Source organism: Frieseomelitta varia, unplaced genomic scaffold (assembly GCF_011392965.1).
Source record: "Frieseomelitta varia isolate USP_RPSP 00005682 unplaced genomic scaffold, Fvar_1.2 scaffold_978, whole genome shotgun sequence".
In the NCBI taxonomy this organism is placed as follows: domain Eukaryota; kingdom Metazoa; phylum Arthropoda; class Insecta; order Hymenoptera; family Apidae; genus Frieseomelitta; species Frieseomelitta varia.
Genome location: NW_025110787.1, coordinates 89,566 through 107,316, shown reverse-complemented (window position 1 = coordinate 107,316; position 17,751 = coordinate 89,566). Strand labels below are relative to the sequence as shown.

Sequence of the window (17,751 nt, the reverse complement as noted above, 5' to 3'; positions counted from 1 at the left end):
TGAAATAAAATCACTCTTATAAATAATGTGTTTATTTCGCTAGTGGTCACCCGTCTATGACCATCAAGGTAAGCTCCAGTCACCACCGTGGCAGTCAACGTGTTAAGAAGATTCTTCCAGTAAAAATGACTTCTTCCAAATGACTATTTTCTCAGCAAAAGCATACGCTCTAAGCGAACATCTAGTTTATACCGATTCTACGAGTATAGACAAGACTTTATCAAATACAATGAAAAAGGACAAAAATGGCACGATGAAAAGAAAAATGTAACCTGGATTGTACTCTCTCATTGTGACCTCAAATGCAACTTTAAACCTACACGAAAAAAAAAAAAAAAAAAAACAAAAATCATCGTTGCGTTTGCGTTTCTTTTATCACAATTTCTGATAAGTTACAATCAGGTGCAACTAATTTCTAATTAAACTATAACTGTGTTAAGGTCATTCACGACTAGTGTCGATCGTGCACCTTTGATTATGTTCCTTCTTTCCGAAGGACCACCCACTGATGTAGGAAATGAAATGAATTTTTCGTCTCCTTGATGTCGATTTTAAACCTGTACAAAAAAAAAAAAAATTCTTCCAGTTTTTACGACAGTCAGTCCGACCGCCATGATGGTGTCGTCAAAGACGAGCACGAGGGAAATTCTTCGAGGTAACTTTACAAGTTTACAAGTTTATCCGATAAAGGAACTCGAAATTAATTAATTAATTAGCGAAAGACAATTGGTCGCAGTGAGATATCGAAGGCAACTCCATTTCGACCTTTGATCGTGCCACCTGAATTCGAGCGGCACTCGCATCCAGGATACCTGCGGTATCACTCACCTATAAATAACGACTCCCGTGGAATTTCTCGTGCGTCACCGCGCGTTATTTACATCGCTGCCAATCAGATACGAGCGCCTTTCTTCCGAGAAGTCTTAGCGCCATAATGCTCCAAGAACGCCGAGCGCGTCAACGCTTTGTTATTAGCGGAATTGCCAGCGGGATCGCCTCTCTGTTCAATTGCGGCGAACACTCACGGCGATTAAAACGCGTCGCGGTCGTCCGTGTTCGAGAGGAACACCGCTGCGTGGCGCGTACCGAACTTTTCTGGCACATTTCCTTTGCCTTTTTGACACTTCGCGCACTTCTCTTCGTTTTACGTAACGTCCAATACGTCCACGATTAATCGAATAATCGCGAAGGTCGATTTCTCTCTCTCTCTCTCTCTCTCTCTCTCTCTCTCTCTCTTTTTTCATCGATTGGAAGAATTTACGCTCGATCGAGTTTCCAAGTTTTTCTTCGACCATTCGATGACGAAACTTCCTTTCTTTTGTTCGCGAGAAGTTCCGACATTGATACATTGAAATTGAGTGTCACGAGGATTAGACGTGTTGCATTCTGAAGTGAATACGAAATCGAATCAGCCCCTCTGAAACTCGTCGTAGGCACCCGGATTTAGCGTTCGTGCTCGTGACACCGTGATTCCACGTCCGCGCCGCGAAAGCGTAGCAATTAAACGACGTTCTAGCCGCCTGCGTGTTCCCGTTACCCTCGGTGTATATTTACAACGTTGCGTAGAGTCCTCGCGAAAGGAATCAGGCATTGTTCGACGCACACGCGGCATTCACCTGCCGCTCGTGATCTTCTATCGGGGCGATCATCGGGTTATCGGTCATCGACACGAGCCTTGCCATCCTTGAAACGTTCAAACGCGGCTGATTCAATTGACCGCGATTTAACTTCTTGCTGAACTTGTTTCCTTTCTAGAGATAAGATTCGCCCGGGATTCTTTCGTGCACGGCGAACGTGGACATCGTCAAAATAATAGCCCTCTTGCCCTGGCAACTGGTTCGCGGACCATAACGAGTGACCGAACCGTATACAATAATTCGTCGCTTTCTTCTTCTTTTGAACACTCGTCGATGTCATGATGTCGCTAGGATAGAAATTGTCGAAAAGTAATAAATTTATTATTTGTTTTGCCTGGGTTATACTTAGATATACTTAACACTAGAACTACCGAGAAGTAATGTACAAAATTAGAGTCAAAGAAATTAGAATACAAGGAACAGGAAAAGATTTATAATACAGACAGTGAGCACGAGCGTTTATTTATATATTTTACAAAAACCACTCGAATTTCTAAAAAATGTAACTGTAAATTGTAAATCCGCAAAATTACTCTAAAAAATCATAAATCATTTTGACTGCTTTGATAGTTCTAGTGTTAAAACTGAGAAAATGTTGCAATTTGGAACAAAAAATCGTAATTTATGGCACGGACGGGGCTTAGTTTTATATTTCTTAACAGAGAAAATGCAGGCACCGGGTCTACATCTCAAACATCTGAGAATTGTAGAATTGACAACGAACGGACTTGTCATAAATCTCGGTAGGGCTTCGAGGTCCATGTGATCTTCAAGGAAAATGAAGGTTTCACTTTCCTTTTACTCGCGCACGGTATTCGGTATCCCCTTGAGAGACAGTTTTCCTGGAAGGGGAGATAGACAAATCTTCAAGGCGTAGAGGATTTTTTCGTCAGATACGAAAAGACAATCAACTCGAGAACATGGGAGAGCTGAAAACACATTCCTCAACACGTCGACTTAAGGCAGCTCGGTCCCACATTGTCGTGGGTGGTCCTTGAAGCATAAGGAATTCGTTCGCAGTGGACTCAAGTCGGACACACACCAGTGCGATTGTAAAGAAAGTCGATAGTATAATAAAATTCACGTTAAAAGCTGATCATAAAATAATAGATACACAGGGTATCCTCCAACCTTTTAAAACCTGCGAGATCCCTAGAAGAAATAAGGGATTGCAACCTGCTATAAATGACACTCGGCAGTACAGACGAGGTCAATTGGATTCTATTCGAGCTATTGTTTTTCATGTAACGTCAGACTGTATAATCGTACAATCGTATAATTTTATAATCATACATGGTGTTTCGTAACTTGTAGGGCCCACTTCGGGAGCTGATTGTACGCCTAAAAATAATGAAAAAAAGTCATATAAACATATGTCCTATCTGTCTTTGTTTATGAGATATAATAAATTTTATAAACATAACAAACTCTAGTAAGCTTTAGTTTTACCACGGATGGTATATTCAATTTTCATAATAATCATAATTGGGATGAAGAAAACCCACATGTTATTGTGCATTCAAGANACGCGTTTACACGAAATATTAGAGGAAGTTCCAAGTCGATATTAGATTATTCGTATGCGGTTTATGCATGATGGAGCTCCGCCGCATTTTAGCCGAGTGGCTAGGCAATTTTTAAATCAACACTTTGCAAATGAATGGATCGGTCGTGGAAGTCCTATTGCATGGCCTGCTCGTTCTCCGGATTTGAATCCATTAGATTTTCACTTGTGGGGACATTTAAAATCTATCGTATACGCAACATCGATTGAACATGCTGAAATACTACGAAATAGAATAAAGCAAGGCTTCCGACAAATTCGAGAAACACCAGGAACTATAGAGAGAGTAACCAGATGAATGACAAGACGCGTGCAGGCTTGTCTTCAAATACAAGCTGGTCATTTCGAGCATCTTTTGTAAAAGTAATTAAAACAGAAAATTCATTATATCTCACAAACGAAGACAGATAGGACATACATTTATATGACTTTTTTTCATTATTTTTAGGCGTACAATCAGCTCCCGAAGTGAGTCCCACAAGTTACGAAACACCCTGTATATATCTCTTACATGATATTCGCGTCGCGAATTAGACTTACCATTTGGTCCATCGAGTCGGATCGGATTAGACTTGACAAGCTGCGTGGCATTCGACCACTCGATAGCATCTAATCTGAAGAATGGAGCCTGCACGATCGCGGTTCTTTCGCGCTCTGGACGCGTAAACAGCGTTACGTTAACGTTAATTACGCCTTTTGACCCGTTTAGCTTTCACCAAGTGACACAATCGGCTGCAGAAATTCACTGCCAACGGGGGGCTGATGCTCGCCGATCGTACGGCAACACGGCGTTTCACAATGTTTCCCAAGCGAGAGAGCCGCTCTATTCGCGTTTATCCCCCTGCGAGTAATTCTCCGTGGCTGACACGTCGCGGGTTTACCGGCGCAACAACGTCAGCTGCCGATTTCCAGCCAGCGGATACTCGGGGGCCGGCGCGATGCATCTCGCCGGATACATCGGCGATCATCGGCGAAATTCCTGACGGCTGGACAACGGCCACTCGATTCGAACAAGTCGCTGTCGAGCTTTGATAATAAGCCGAGCGATTCCCCTCGATAGGATTGGAGACTCCGGCCGATCTGGGGGGGGATCGACCGATCCGTTTGAACAGATGCGAACGTTTGAATTGGTCCTGGAAGTTTCTTACGATGCATACATATGTCGGTATCAAAGCAGAATAGGTACTTGCATCCAGAGTTGGGTGCATTTCATCGATTGAAGTCTTTTGACTGATTGGTTAATGTTTACGATTAATGAAGCTAATCGTCGTGAAATCAATCGACAAGTAAAATCGATCGTTGGTTAAAGGAAATTAATCATTAAAAAGTTGGCGATTGATTTCATCGATTAACAGTGTACAACCTTCACTCGGTAACTTTCAGAAATTTGTTAAATAAACAAGCAATGATCAAAAAAAAAAAATAAAATAAAATAAAATAAAATAGGCATCAGTGAGAAAATGCTAGTTACGCAAAATTAATTACGTAAGTAATTTCGCTACAAAAGAAAGTTAATCGTTAATGAGGTGATCCGACTGGCGATTAAAATTGAAAGGGACCTGAATAATCGTGAATAATAATTGATGATTAAAACAAGAACTTAACTCTCAATCGCAATTAACGACTGTAGGAATTTAATCGACCACCTCGATAAAGTTGGAATGTAATCGTTAATCGCGATGAAAGATTATTGGGAATGTTTCGTCAGTCGTTGAGATTTTTTTGCCCAACTCTGCCATTCGAATACTTAACTCTCAGGTTTTAATTTTAGATTTTTATTTAGACTTTTGATTACAATTTTTTAGATTTGTTTCGAACACGTGACACGACGCACTGGTTTGCCAATCTTTCGCGGCCGTTGGAACAAAAATTTGTCAGTATCAGTGCGTACAACAGAATAACGGCAATTAGAATTTTAAAAGTGGTTCGTTTTCGTAATGGAGCCAAGGTCACTTTGCGTTCTTCGTAAGCAAGATCAGATATCTTCTTGTCCCATTACGTTGCACAGGGGACGTTGGAACGAGCTCGGGAAGCGTATAATTTCATACTTTTTGTCAACACGGTGCTATCTTTACAATAATGGAAATTTAATGTTCACCTACTTTGCTACGTCGTACAAATTCACTAATAATCGCTTCTAACGGCCTATGTTTACGTTCTGTAATTCGAGGCTTGACGTTGTTTACGGTGTTCAAAATTAGAATGCGAGAGAAAATTCAGTAATTTCAATTCCCATTACCGCGGAAATAGCACTTTGCCAGTGAAGATACAAAATTGCATGCTTTCTCGTAATTTATTAGAGAACGTCTCGACTTTCTCGTAATTTATTAGGATGTCTCGACGGATGTAACGAACGAAACGAAAAAAAAAAAAAAACAAAAAAACATCGGACCCCGTTTGAAAAACGCAAGTTTGACCTCGGTTTCGCCACGAAAACGAACTATTTTTAAAATTCTAATCGTCGCTGGTTGTCGTATTCGCTCGATACATTGCTTTTCGTCAGATCGAACGCGAACGAACTGAAAAATCGTGCCTCGCGTTGCGTGCATGCCGATGGAAATTTCACAAATTCTATTCCTGTACCAAAATTTGTAACAATGTCCGTACGAGAGTGATCCCTCGGTTACGTAAACGTTACGATCGCCGAGAAACAGCCGAATCAGCAGAATCACCGGGACGACTGGATACTCCAATTATCTCGCGCTCTTGTTGCCGAGGAACGACGTTGCGCCAGTGATATTACGCGATTCCGCCTCGAGAGAAAATACTTTCGCCCATATTTCACGTCGGGCGTCGATAGGTGTGCCGTGACTATCCACGGTGACAGACACGACGGGTCGACTATCGTGCTTGCTTTGAAAACTCCGCTGATAACACCGACGATATCGTTTTCTCCGTTACACCATCTTGCGCAACGTTCCGCTGCGGGATCTGTACCTGGGTGTTTGAACTGGCGGCTTTCGATGTCCGACGAGCAACTTGCCCTTCAAGCTGCAAATGAAAGGAAAGTACAAAGTACAAGGATTCGACAACGCTTCAAGGGAAAGTAGGGTAAATATGTATTTAGCTTCGTGAACTAAAAAAGAGAAAAAAATTCTTGACTGAGATTGAACGAGAAAATGATGAAAATTTTTTTGGAAAAAATTTTTCGACTCGCGAGAAGATAAAATTTTCTGGATTACCACCCTTAGCGGTGGATAAAAGTGAGTACTTATTAAAAAACGTGCAAAATGCAACAAGCAAGTTATAAAATTTTTATTTTCATCAGTTAAAAAATAGTGAAATTATTTTTAACAATTTCAACAAATATAAAGTTATAATTATTTTATTTAATTTAAATATAAAGTTATTTAAAATAATTAAATATTAAGTTATTATTATTCTATTTAATTATTATATATAAAGTTATTATTATTCTATTTCTCGTTTTCTGTCTTATAAAAAAAATTATGTTAATTACTAGTTTAGGAACTTTTACCGTATTTGTAAAAATTTAAAAATTAACATAAATTTGTAAAAAATTATGTTAATTGCTAGTTTACCGTATTTGTAAACATTTTGTATTATTTTAATATATAAATATATGTACATTTTAATTAATAGAACAAAAATCGTAGATAAAATGTTCGTCATTCTCTTCGACACTTGTACATCCATAACACATAGTGATTAGAATTCGGTTCCCATAGCCAAATATCCAGTTTTGTCCCTAATATGTTAATTCGCTAAACATTAAATATTTATACTTCAGTATGAAATAGAAAGGTTAGGTAAAGCGTCAAAATACTTTATAATATACTATAGAATACAAATATTAAATGATATTTAACGAGATATTATGCTGTTCCTCGTGTAACGCATTCTCAAGCTTTTTTAGTGAAGCCGGAGAAGGGAATCTGTTTCTAATTTTGCTTTCGAGACTATATATTCAACCTAATAGAGACTAGAGAATCGAGAAAAGATTTCGAGAACAAAGTAAACAAAATAAAGAAGATGTTTAACTTCATTTTCAAATTCTTCAAACCAAGATTTCACAATCGTAGCTTCGACCATGACCGGAGCATTGTCGCCTTTAAAAAAAATACCGATTGCACCATTTTGATTGCTCAAAATGTTTAGACAGCCATTGGATCCGAGATGGAGCGTAATCTCAGTGCGAGCTAGTTCAAGGCGAACAATCGCAATGTACGCGTATCGTACGAAGTGTTTCCACTATTTCGTCTATCTACAGATGGTGCAACGAATGGCCGAAGAAAAAGGAAACGTCGTCTTAAAATAGGATTTCGACTCGCCGATTCCTATTTCGTCCGCGAACTTTGGTTCACGGTTCACGGTAGGCATCGCTCGAAACTAGACTCTAACTGGATTGATGGCCGCGTGAACTTCAACCGCCTGCCACGCGCCTGCATTTTTCTCCCCTCCTCCTCCACGATGTGGAGCGAACCTCGCCTTGTCTGTTGACATTCACGCGCAATGCCCCGACTTCGCTCCGTGTTTCGACGACAATGACTCGCGGTTGCAGCGAGCTGCGTAGCGGTTGCGCAATCGTGGGAATCGCGAGCGCGATAATCGTCACGAGGCAACGACGCTCGCCGGGTTCGGTTGTGTCGGAACGCATCGATCGATGCGTCGTCGCTCAAGTTGCGTAACATACGTGACCAGAGATCCATGCATCGCGCGACCCAGTGTCAAGGACCCGTACGATTCACCGATCGTTCGTCTTTCTCCTTTCCTTGCAGGTAAAACGTGCAATCGAACAATCGGAGATGACTGTTTTGCATATCCGTGATTGCATCCGCGGAAATCACGAAAGTCACACCCGAGCATAACGATGCTAGAAGAAAAATGTTCATCGAGCGGCAGGGTGGCCGGCTGAATCGCGACAATTAACCAACGATCTCGATCTCTCGTATCGGTGGCCGAGCTAGGCGCGCAACGGGGTTAGATAAACATAATCGTACTTGGGTAAGAACGTTGCCCGGTTATTGCTGTTGATTACCAGGTGCTCGTAATAACCGGCGCGCGGATCCGTTGCAGATAAGATTTCCGGATGCAGCGGGACAACCGGCTATTACAGGAATTAATGCGCGGCTGAAAACCTGATATCGGGAGCATCGACAGCTGCTCTCGTTTGTAATACCGCCGGACCCACGCGCTCCACGCAAGCGCTGCCAATCGTCGCTGAAACGATCGCGACATTACACAACGTCGCGTAATCGTGCCGCTGCGCTCGTGCCGCTTTCCAATCTTAAAGAAGAAGCTTCCTGCCACGTGCCGTGGTGACAAGCATCGATGACGTTTTCGTTTCTTGATATCTCGTCGACGATCTACTTTATTAGCGCTAGTTTCGCGGCTGAGAGAACGATTTGTTTCCCACTTGTTTATCTATTTATTTGTTCAACCCGTTGGTTTTTCCCCAACGAAAGAGAAGGATGATAACGATAAAACAACAAAATTGTACATTGTAAATTTTCAACGTTCGCGAAGGAGGATGCGTTGCTTTACGTTTCCGGTCCAAGATTGAGAGATCTGATTGTGAGAGACCAAAGTCTTTAATAATTTCGTTAGGTATATTCGAAACGCTGGATGTAAGGATCACTTGGTTTCGAATTAAGCTCGATTTTTTTCGTTGGTAAGGGGAGAGAAATCCCCGAGACATCTGGAAATTGCTGACAGAAGAAATTCCTGCAATAAACATTAATTTCAGCATCGTTAATTCAAGTGCGGAAAAAGCAAAAGACCAGGAGAAAAAAAAATTCAACGTCTATCCTCCAGAGTTTCCATCTGAGAAAGTGATCATTGGTCTCTCAAACTTAAACTGATCTAAGCTAGAATTTGCGTCCCGAGTGATGCAATTATCTCAATTGTGGGTTATATATTATAATATTAAATATTATATGGGTTATATATTAGAATATTAAATACTATATGAGTTATATATTACAATATTAAATATTATATGGGTTATATATTACAATATTAAATATTATGTGAGTTATATATTACGATATTAAATATTATATGGGTTATATATTTCAATATTAAATATTACAATATTATAATATTAAATATTATATGAGTTATATATTACACTATTAAATATTATATGGGTTATATGTTGCAATATTAAATATTATATGGGTTATATGTTACAATATTAAATATTGTATGGGTTATATATTAGAATATTAAATATTATATGATTTATATGTTGCAATATTAAATATTATATGGGTTATATGTTACAATATTAAATATTGTATGGGTTATATATTAGAATATTAAATATTATATGATTTATATGTTGCAATATTAAATATTATATGGGTTATATGTTACAATATTAAATATTGTATGGGTTATATATTAGAATATTAAATATTATATGATTTATACGTTGCAATATTAAATATTACATGGGTTATATATTAGAATATTAAATATTAATTGAGTTATATATTACAATATTAAATATTATGGATTATATATTAGAATATTAAATATCATATTATTATATATTAGAATATTAAATATTATATGAGTTATATATTATAATATATATTATAATCGCGATTTTATTATATGGGTTATATAATATAATATATCATATATTGTAATCACGATCATTGAAACACCACCATTGGTCTCCCAATTTCTAAACCAATTGGAACTAAATGGAAGACTCGACGTGGAAATCGCGACGGTGGGTACGATACCCAATTAGCGCATTCCCGACGAGAGTCACGATGGCGCAATCGATCGGCGATCGTCGAATCAATAGGTCGACGCGGTGCGGCGCGTTCACGGGGCTACGCTTACGCGATATTACGTCACCACGTTCCGTTCTTGCGACCTCTTCGCGCACATCGGTCTCGCATCCAGGTGGAAAAATGGTGAACGTCCATCGAATGATTTATCGGCGCGCGACCCACCACCTCTGGTTCGTTCTAGTTTCATCTAAACGATAACACGGACCTCGCTTATTTTCGCCTCGCGGCCTTCCTCGAACTCGACCTCACTCGATATTTCTTCCCCTGCGTCCTCGTCCTCGTCCTCGTCCTCGTCCTCGACCGATGCTTGAACACTGTTCTCCCAGAAGCTCCGCCGGAATTGCCTCGCAATTGCAATTCGTTCCGAGTATTGGAAATCGACCACGCTTCCAGATGGATCACGTCGTCCAGATGTCTATTTACTACAGGTGACAACCACATTCTCTGTAATAAGCGTGCTAGATTCGGACTGGAATCTTGAATCGATAGTCCATTTAACTTTCGCGTTCCCATAAGGACCGGTTGAATAGTCTCCGGCGCAATAGTTGCGTTCTCATTGCGGGGAAGTACGATCGATTTTAACCTTCTCACAGCCTTTCGACGTGTGCGGATCGATCGAGTATGCGAGTGTCGCACATCGACAAAATCGTTGTCATTACGCGACAAGAAACAAACGAAGCTGATTCTATGATCTATACTCTGTGTTCAAATTTGACGCAACGAGCAGAATGCGGCAACGTCATATTTATCATATTTTATCAGTTGCGTCGTTGTTATTAATATGATATTAATATTTAATTACTTAACACCAGTGAGACATATTTTTGTTAATATTTAAAACGTCTTGCAATAATATCGCGTATCACTTCGTCGCTTTTTGTTGTTTCATCGTTATCGCCGTCGAAGAATTTGCATATATATCCTCTTCGTTAGTCCTGCGCGCCGTTCTTAGATTTGAGAATTGTTCAAATTTGAATGTGAACTGAAGTAAACGTTACTTGGAACGAAACTCGTGCAAGCGATCTTTTTTAGAATAGAAATACTTACAATTCGTTTCTTACAGTACTACTTTACTGGTTCCCTCGTACTTTATCACTAGAACTGTCGGGATGGTCAAAATGACTAATTCATAATTCTTGTTAGATATATCATAGACGTAAAGCAGTGTATTTTTAGAGATTTAAATGATGTTTTATAAAATACATATTATAAATAACAGCTTGTGCTTTCTGTTGTATTTTACACGGTTTTTCTGTTTTTTTCGCTTCGATATCTCCGATAAAAATTCCATGCTTTTGGTCCTCGGTAGTTCTGGTGTTGAATGAACATAAATATCTTGGGGGTATCCTGGATGTACAATAGTGACAAGAAAAGTCACGTTGAAAAACTAGCCTCCGCCATCTCTTACATACGTCATCGGTGCGCCGCAATTTACCGCGTTCTCGCTGCAACTCGTCGTTCAATTCAACCCAAACCCACACCTAATTCGCAAACAATCTCAGAATTTTCGCTAAATCGCGTCCACCCACGGTGACCGATCCGTTCTCAATTGCCGATAGCGCGTGTCCGCATTCCGACGTCCTACACGCTCGAGACCAGAGGCACCAAGGGTTCTCTCGCCTACGAACCGCGTGCACAGAGAAACGCGCGCGTCGATAAGAGAAACGGCTTTCCCCTTGTTTATTTTCAGCTACGACGGAGCCCGGCTCCGCGCACTTTTGCGCGTTGTCGATCCACGATTTCGATTATTATTTATAGCGCGTTACTCGAGCTTGTTCCCTGTTTATTGGCAAGTTGTCTGTGGGTAGTGTCCCAAAAACGCCCGAAAAGAACGAAATTCCTCAGAAGCAATTGTTCACGCTTGATCTTCGATCCCACGTTGTAAGGATATAATAAAGAATTACACTTGACAGAACTATTTATTTGATAGAACAATTTGAGAAGACTTTCACTCTGGAACTACTATTGATGTAAAAATATTATAATACTAGCTTATACTTGCTGCAATGCTAAACTTTCTGTCTGTGCTTATGTATACCTCCTTTCCTATTCGTACTTTGATTCCTGGAACGACTCATAATACATGACTAATTCCTAACAACTTGCTGACGCCAACTAATTACGAACCAGCTAACTCTTCGTCGTCGTTTAACCGCTTGCTCTGGCAACCGATTGCTGACCATAACGAGTGACCAAAATCGTACGCAATAATTCGTTGCTTTCTTTCTTTGAACACGTCGGCATGACATCACTGAATAAAAATTATTGAGAAGCAATAAATTTATTATTTTGTTTTGCCTGTTTTGTTATACTCAAATGTAATTAAAGCTGAGAAGATATTACAATTTTGGAACAAAAAATTCTTCGACGTGCAAGAAGTTAACCACTTGCGCTGGCAACCGATTGCGGACCATAACGAGTGACCAAAACCGTATACAACAATCCGTCGCTTTCTTTTTTTGAACTCGTAGGTATGATATCACTGGATAGAAATTATTGAGAAGAAATAAATTTATTATACTTAAATATACTTAAAACTGAGAAGATATTGCAATTTTTGGGAACAAAAAATTCTCGACGTGCGTGGCATTCCAGCGCAAGAGGTTAAATGCACAACAACAGCGGATGCAACTTGAAACACGTATGAGCGAGCAAAGGTCCTCCAAGAGGTGAAAAATTTGAAACTGAATCAGTTGTTATTTGCGTGCAGGTACTGCAGATTACTCGGCGCGAAGCAGCCAGGCGGCCTCCTCTAGCAGATGCTACGCGGCCGTCATCACCGCTCCGAATCACCGCGTAAAAACATGGAAGTGGGTCAGATAGTCGGCGAAACCAAGTGCCCCCTCCCTCCTCAAGTCTACTAGGCGCTGCGACGCAATAATTTACCGTAAACTTTCAACGTGACGCGGCTCCATGATGCTTTCCTCCTTGCGTTCTCCTCCGGTCTCCTCGCCGTTCGATGCAATTCCCCCCTCGTCGTCGACCGCGAGATCGCGAGTCTCGTCCCTTCCCGCGAGGAACCCAAGTACGAACAACGTCCTCGAGAGGCGGTAGACTGTCTTCGAGTGTTGTAAGAATTCGTAGAAAGCCGAGAGAGTGGACTCGTCGCTGACAAACAGTGGGACACGACGCGCGATCCCGTGGCGTTCTATTATCGAGGGAAGGAGCTCGTCAAAATTTACGAGGCGTTCGTAAACGCGAGAAAGCGAACGAGATCGAGATACGTATTCGTGGGATCGAATACCGGGAATTTCGCTCGGGCCAACTGGATCCTGGGATCGTTCCATCGCTCCGCGCGGCAATCGTTTTAATATTCCCGGGGGTTAGGAACGATCGAGCGTTCCATTGTGAACGTGCAACGCTCGGCCGGGCAGGAGAAAGTCGGCGGGAATTTTTGGCGCGCGATTTCTTTCTATCGTGCGCGTGGGAGGGAAATTAAACGAGATCGAGTTGTTGTCGATCGAGCGGACGACCGATTATTCGCGATTCGGCGTTTTCGCTCGCCTTCACCCGCGGGGAATCGAAACGTTTGCCGATAATTCGGCCGGAACGTTTGGATTCCACGCGGCGACGGAGGAATTGAAACTTGTTGCGCGAGCGAACGGGCCAATTAATCGCGGCGGATCGAAATTTCCGTGGGCCCTTTGTCATGCGGGCGAAATCCGAGCTGGTTCGTGTTAATTAAATTTAATTGATCGTCGCTCTGGCACCGCGAGGTTTCTACGTGGCAGCGTATCAAAGAGAGAGCACAGACGCGTGCCAAGACGCGCATCTTCTCGCGACGCGTCGGATCCATAAATTTTTCTTCTTGTCCGAAAGAAAAACCGATCTTTTGCGCGCCATGTGATAACGCATCACTTAAACAATCTGTTCCTAGCCATTACGACAGCCACGTAATCGCTGTAAATATATTTTTTGTTTCCTTTCTTTTTTTTTTTTTTTTTTCTTCCATTTCGTTTCGTTCTGTTTGTACGCTGGTTTCTTCTTTGTCGAGCGTGCTTCAACCAGGTTGCAGTGTCGTCGCTTTAGATCTTCGTCCACCTCGCTGTTTTTACTCGCAGTTTACTTCGTATCTCTTCGTACACGAGGAGAGTACGAGTTACGATTTATTTAAGAAAGGTGGAAGCAAAGTACGTCGAGCGTCCTTATGGCACGTTAACGATTACATGTACGGAGAAATTCCTGCGTGTGGCGGTGGCAAAATTCTCGCTAGACGTTGGATCTTTCTGGTCCACGACGCAGCACGGAAGAGGGCTTAATTTATGGCAACCTCGAGTGCTTTCGCTTTCTCTTCCTCGAAGCCAGGCGAATTTAAACCTCACGTAAACGTTGTGTGTTTAGGTTAGATTAGATTTAGGCCACATTAGATTTAGGTTAGGTTAGGTTTAAGTTCGAATGCTTCAAGCGTTCGGTGCTTTACGTTCTTCTTCTTCGCATGTAGATTAGATTAGATTTAGGTCAGGTTTAGGTTCGAATGCTTGAAGCGTCCGGTGCTTTACGTTCTTCTTCTTCGCATGTAGATTAGATTAGATTTAGGTTAGGTTTAGGTTCGAATGCTTCAAGCGTTCGGTGCTTTACGTTCTTTTTTTTCGCACGTAGATTATATTAGATTTAGATTAGGTTTAGGTTCAAATGCTTGAAGCGTCCGGTGCTTTACGTTCTTTTTCTTCGTATGTAGATTATATTAGATTTAGGTTAGGTTTAGGTTCGAATGCTTGAAGCGTTCGGTGCTTTACGTTCTTCTTCTTCGCATGTAGATTAGATTAGATTTAGGTTAGGTTTAGGTTCGAATGCTTGAAGCCTCCAGTGCTTTACGTTTCTTTCCTTCGCATGTAGATTATATTAGATTTAGGTTAGGTTTAGGTTCGAATGCTTGAAGCGTTCGGTGCTTTACGTTCTTTTTCTTCGCACGTAGATTATATTAGATTTAGGTTAGGTTTAGGTTCGAATGCTTGAAGCGTTCGGTGCTTTACGTTCTTTTTCTTCGCACGTAGATTATATTAGATTTAGGTTAGGTTTAGGTTCGAATGCTTGAAGCGTTCGGTGCTTTACGTTCTTTTTCTTCGCACGTAGATTATATTAGATTTAGGTTAGGTTTAGGTTCGAATGCTTGAAGCGTTCGGTGCTTTACGTTCTTTTTCTTCGCACGTAGATTAGATTAGATTTAGGTTCGAATGCTTGAAGCGTCCGGTGCTTTACGTTCTTTTTCTTCGCACGTAGATTAGATTAGATTTAGGTTAGGTTTAGGTTCGAATGCTTGAAGCGTCCGGTGCTTTACGTTCTTTTTCTTCGCATGTAGATTATATTAGATTTAGGTTAGGTTTAGGTTCGAATGCTTGAAGCGTCCGGTGATTTACGTTCTTTTTCTTCGCATGTAGATTAGATTAGATTTAGGTTAGGTTTAATTTAGGTTCGAATGCTTCAAGCGTTCGGTGCTTTACGTTCTTTTTCTTCGCATATATGTTAAGTTAAGTTTTGGTTCAAATACTTCGAGCGTCTGGTGCTCTACTTTTTTTTTTTTCTTCGAGCACGAGTAAGCAAATAAATTTCGCGCGCGCGAAATTCTTAAAAAGCACGCGTTCGATGCTTACACATGGTGGCAATGTTTGGAGGAGCAAACAATACACCTTCGATTTCTAAAGTGTGTTTTCGCGCCGTGTGTTCCACGAAATCCCGAGTTACGCGTTTAATGTATTCGAACTGCGTCAACGTTACGCGAGATTCGCTGGAAGAGAGGCCTGTGCCGGAGATTCGTGGAAAAGTGGCGAACTTATCCGGTGATTATGCGAGTTGCTCGAGTTTGCGCGGGAATAGCGGGAAAATTAGCCGGTGAAACAGCGACGAAAACCGTTCGAGATTTCGAATCCCAGCTGCGTTCGAGCAATTCTCTTGCAACGTATTGCACAACGTCTTTGTCGATCGATGTCACGACGCGCGTCACGCTTTTTTTTTTTTTTTTAATTCGGAACGAAACGGCACCGGGAGAAAAATAAACGAAGAGAACCGAATAATTTCGTAAAAATCAGCGCGCTGAAAAATACGTAGAAATTTCGAAGGAAAGAAAATTCAGCGAAAAGGTGCTGGCTATCGATCGGCGAAGGAATGTAGGCGAAGCGGTCGCCCTTACTGCGCACTAGCGTCTACGTAACTCGCAATCTGATTGCCCCGCTAATGGGGCAGACGGGAAGCCACAGAAGGCAATTGACACGTGTAAACAACGGATCGCGTTCGGAACGTTCGCGACGGAACGACTCGACGAATTCCCAACTGGAGGTGCTTCCGCTAATTTCCGGTCTTGACAACCCCAGCAATCGGACTGCCTCGCCCGTCGTTTCGTCGCTTTGTATTCCGCTCGGTAGTTCGCAGAGACAGGTCGAACGTCCTGGACAGTTTTGCCAACCGTCATAAGGATTCTATAAATCCTTTCCGCGGGCAGAAGCAGCTCGTGGTATGCCGCCTGGACCGCTTGGACGGGATCGTGCAAAGCACGTCAGATCCTCGAAAGAGAACGGGACGAAAGTAAGCAAACGTCCAAAAGTAATCGGCTGAGTGGCGATTATCGTTAACAGTCGCTCGGACACCGGGTATCGTTCACCCGAACTGAGCTAAGCACGCTTGCGAGTCGTTTAGTCGCGAATACCTCGTAATTGGTGGACAACATTGTCCCAACGACGTAATTGATCTCTCCCGGCTTCCTCTGTTGCCGATAAAATCGTCGATCAGAAAGTATACACGATTATCGTTTTACCGACCCGCAAGATCGAATATCTTATCCTTTCGAGCACGATGGTTCTCACAATTGGAGCCGTTGCATAATTAACTCGCCGCTTAATTGCCCGCGTCCCCTGCCTCTTTTATATAATTATTATTTGACGAAACGTGACGGAGCTACGTGGAACGGGTATTGCGCAAGAGCGTGAAATTCGACGGAGAAACGAAAGAAAGCACGGGGATACGTACGTCGTCCTCTCTCTCTCTCTCTCTTGGTAATTTCTTCTAGTCATTAGGAATGAAAAACCTACGTTATCCTCCCCTGAAAAAAAGAAAAAAAAAAAAAAAAAATGAAAGAACGAGACGCTTGTTTTGAAGGGAACGGTACAACGTATGACGCAGAGAGCTAAGCACCCGGTTTATGTAATACGGTAGATATACGTACATACCTGTCCGCGTGCGGTGGTGTGCGAGCGCGATCACACGCGCACCGACACGCTTCGGCTCCGCGTCCGCTCGTCTAGCCGCGCACACGGACACAAGTACGAGCGTCGCGGTCTCGCGCACGCGAGCTCGCACCGCGAGAACTGCGCCGCGACCTACTTGTCTAGGCCACTGTATCTACGTTTCTGTGTACGGCTTGTGTTTTGTGTGAAATTCGCGTCCGCCGCGCGATGCGGAATCGCTCGCTCGCTCGCTCGCCTAGCCGCGCGTACACTTTCCTGCCAGATTCCAGGCGATCGTCGATCCTCAACGAGGCGGATACGTCTCGCGGAATAACCGCCGGCGAACATCCTCCTCGTGTCCTGCGTGTATGTCTAGAAACACGTGCCGCGCGTTTCTCTTGCTACGCGTTTCTCCGGTATCGATGGTATGGCTTTTGGACGAGGAGTGTTTGAATTTATAATGTCGTTTCCTGCTACTGTTAATTTTTAAGTATTTCTTTTTTTTTTCTGTTTCTCGATGTACCAGTGACAACGAAGAATTGTCAGTCTCGTTTAAACTGATGTAATTTCGTAAAATTAATCAGAAAATTACATCTACGAGGTCTCGTTTTAACGCATTTCTT

At 42.0% G+C, this 17,751-nt stretch overlaps 1 long non-coding RNA gene across 1 annotated transcript; it reads right to left on the bottom strand.

Moving 5' to 3' along the window:
- Nucleotides 1–5,001: 5,001 nt before the first annotated feature.
- Nucleotides 5,002–17,409, bottom strand: LOC122538282. Its single transcript, XR_006308826.1, has 3 exons — nucleotides 17,132–17,409; nucleotides 16,932–17,004; nucleotides 5,002–6,192 (listed from the first exon to the last, which is right to left on the bottom strand). It is a non-coding gene; the product is annotated as an uncharacterized LOC122538282 (long non-coding RNA).
- Between the last annotated feature and the right edge of the window lie 342 nt (nucleotides 17,410–17,751).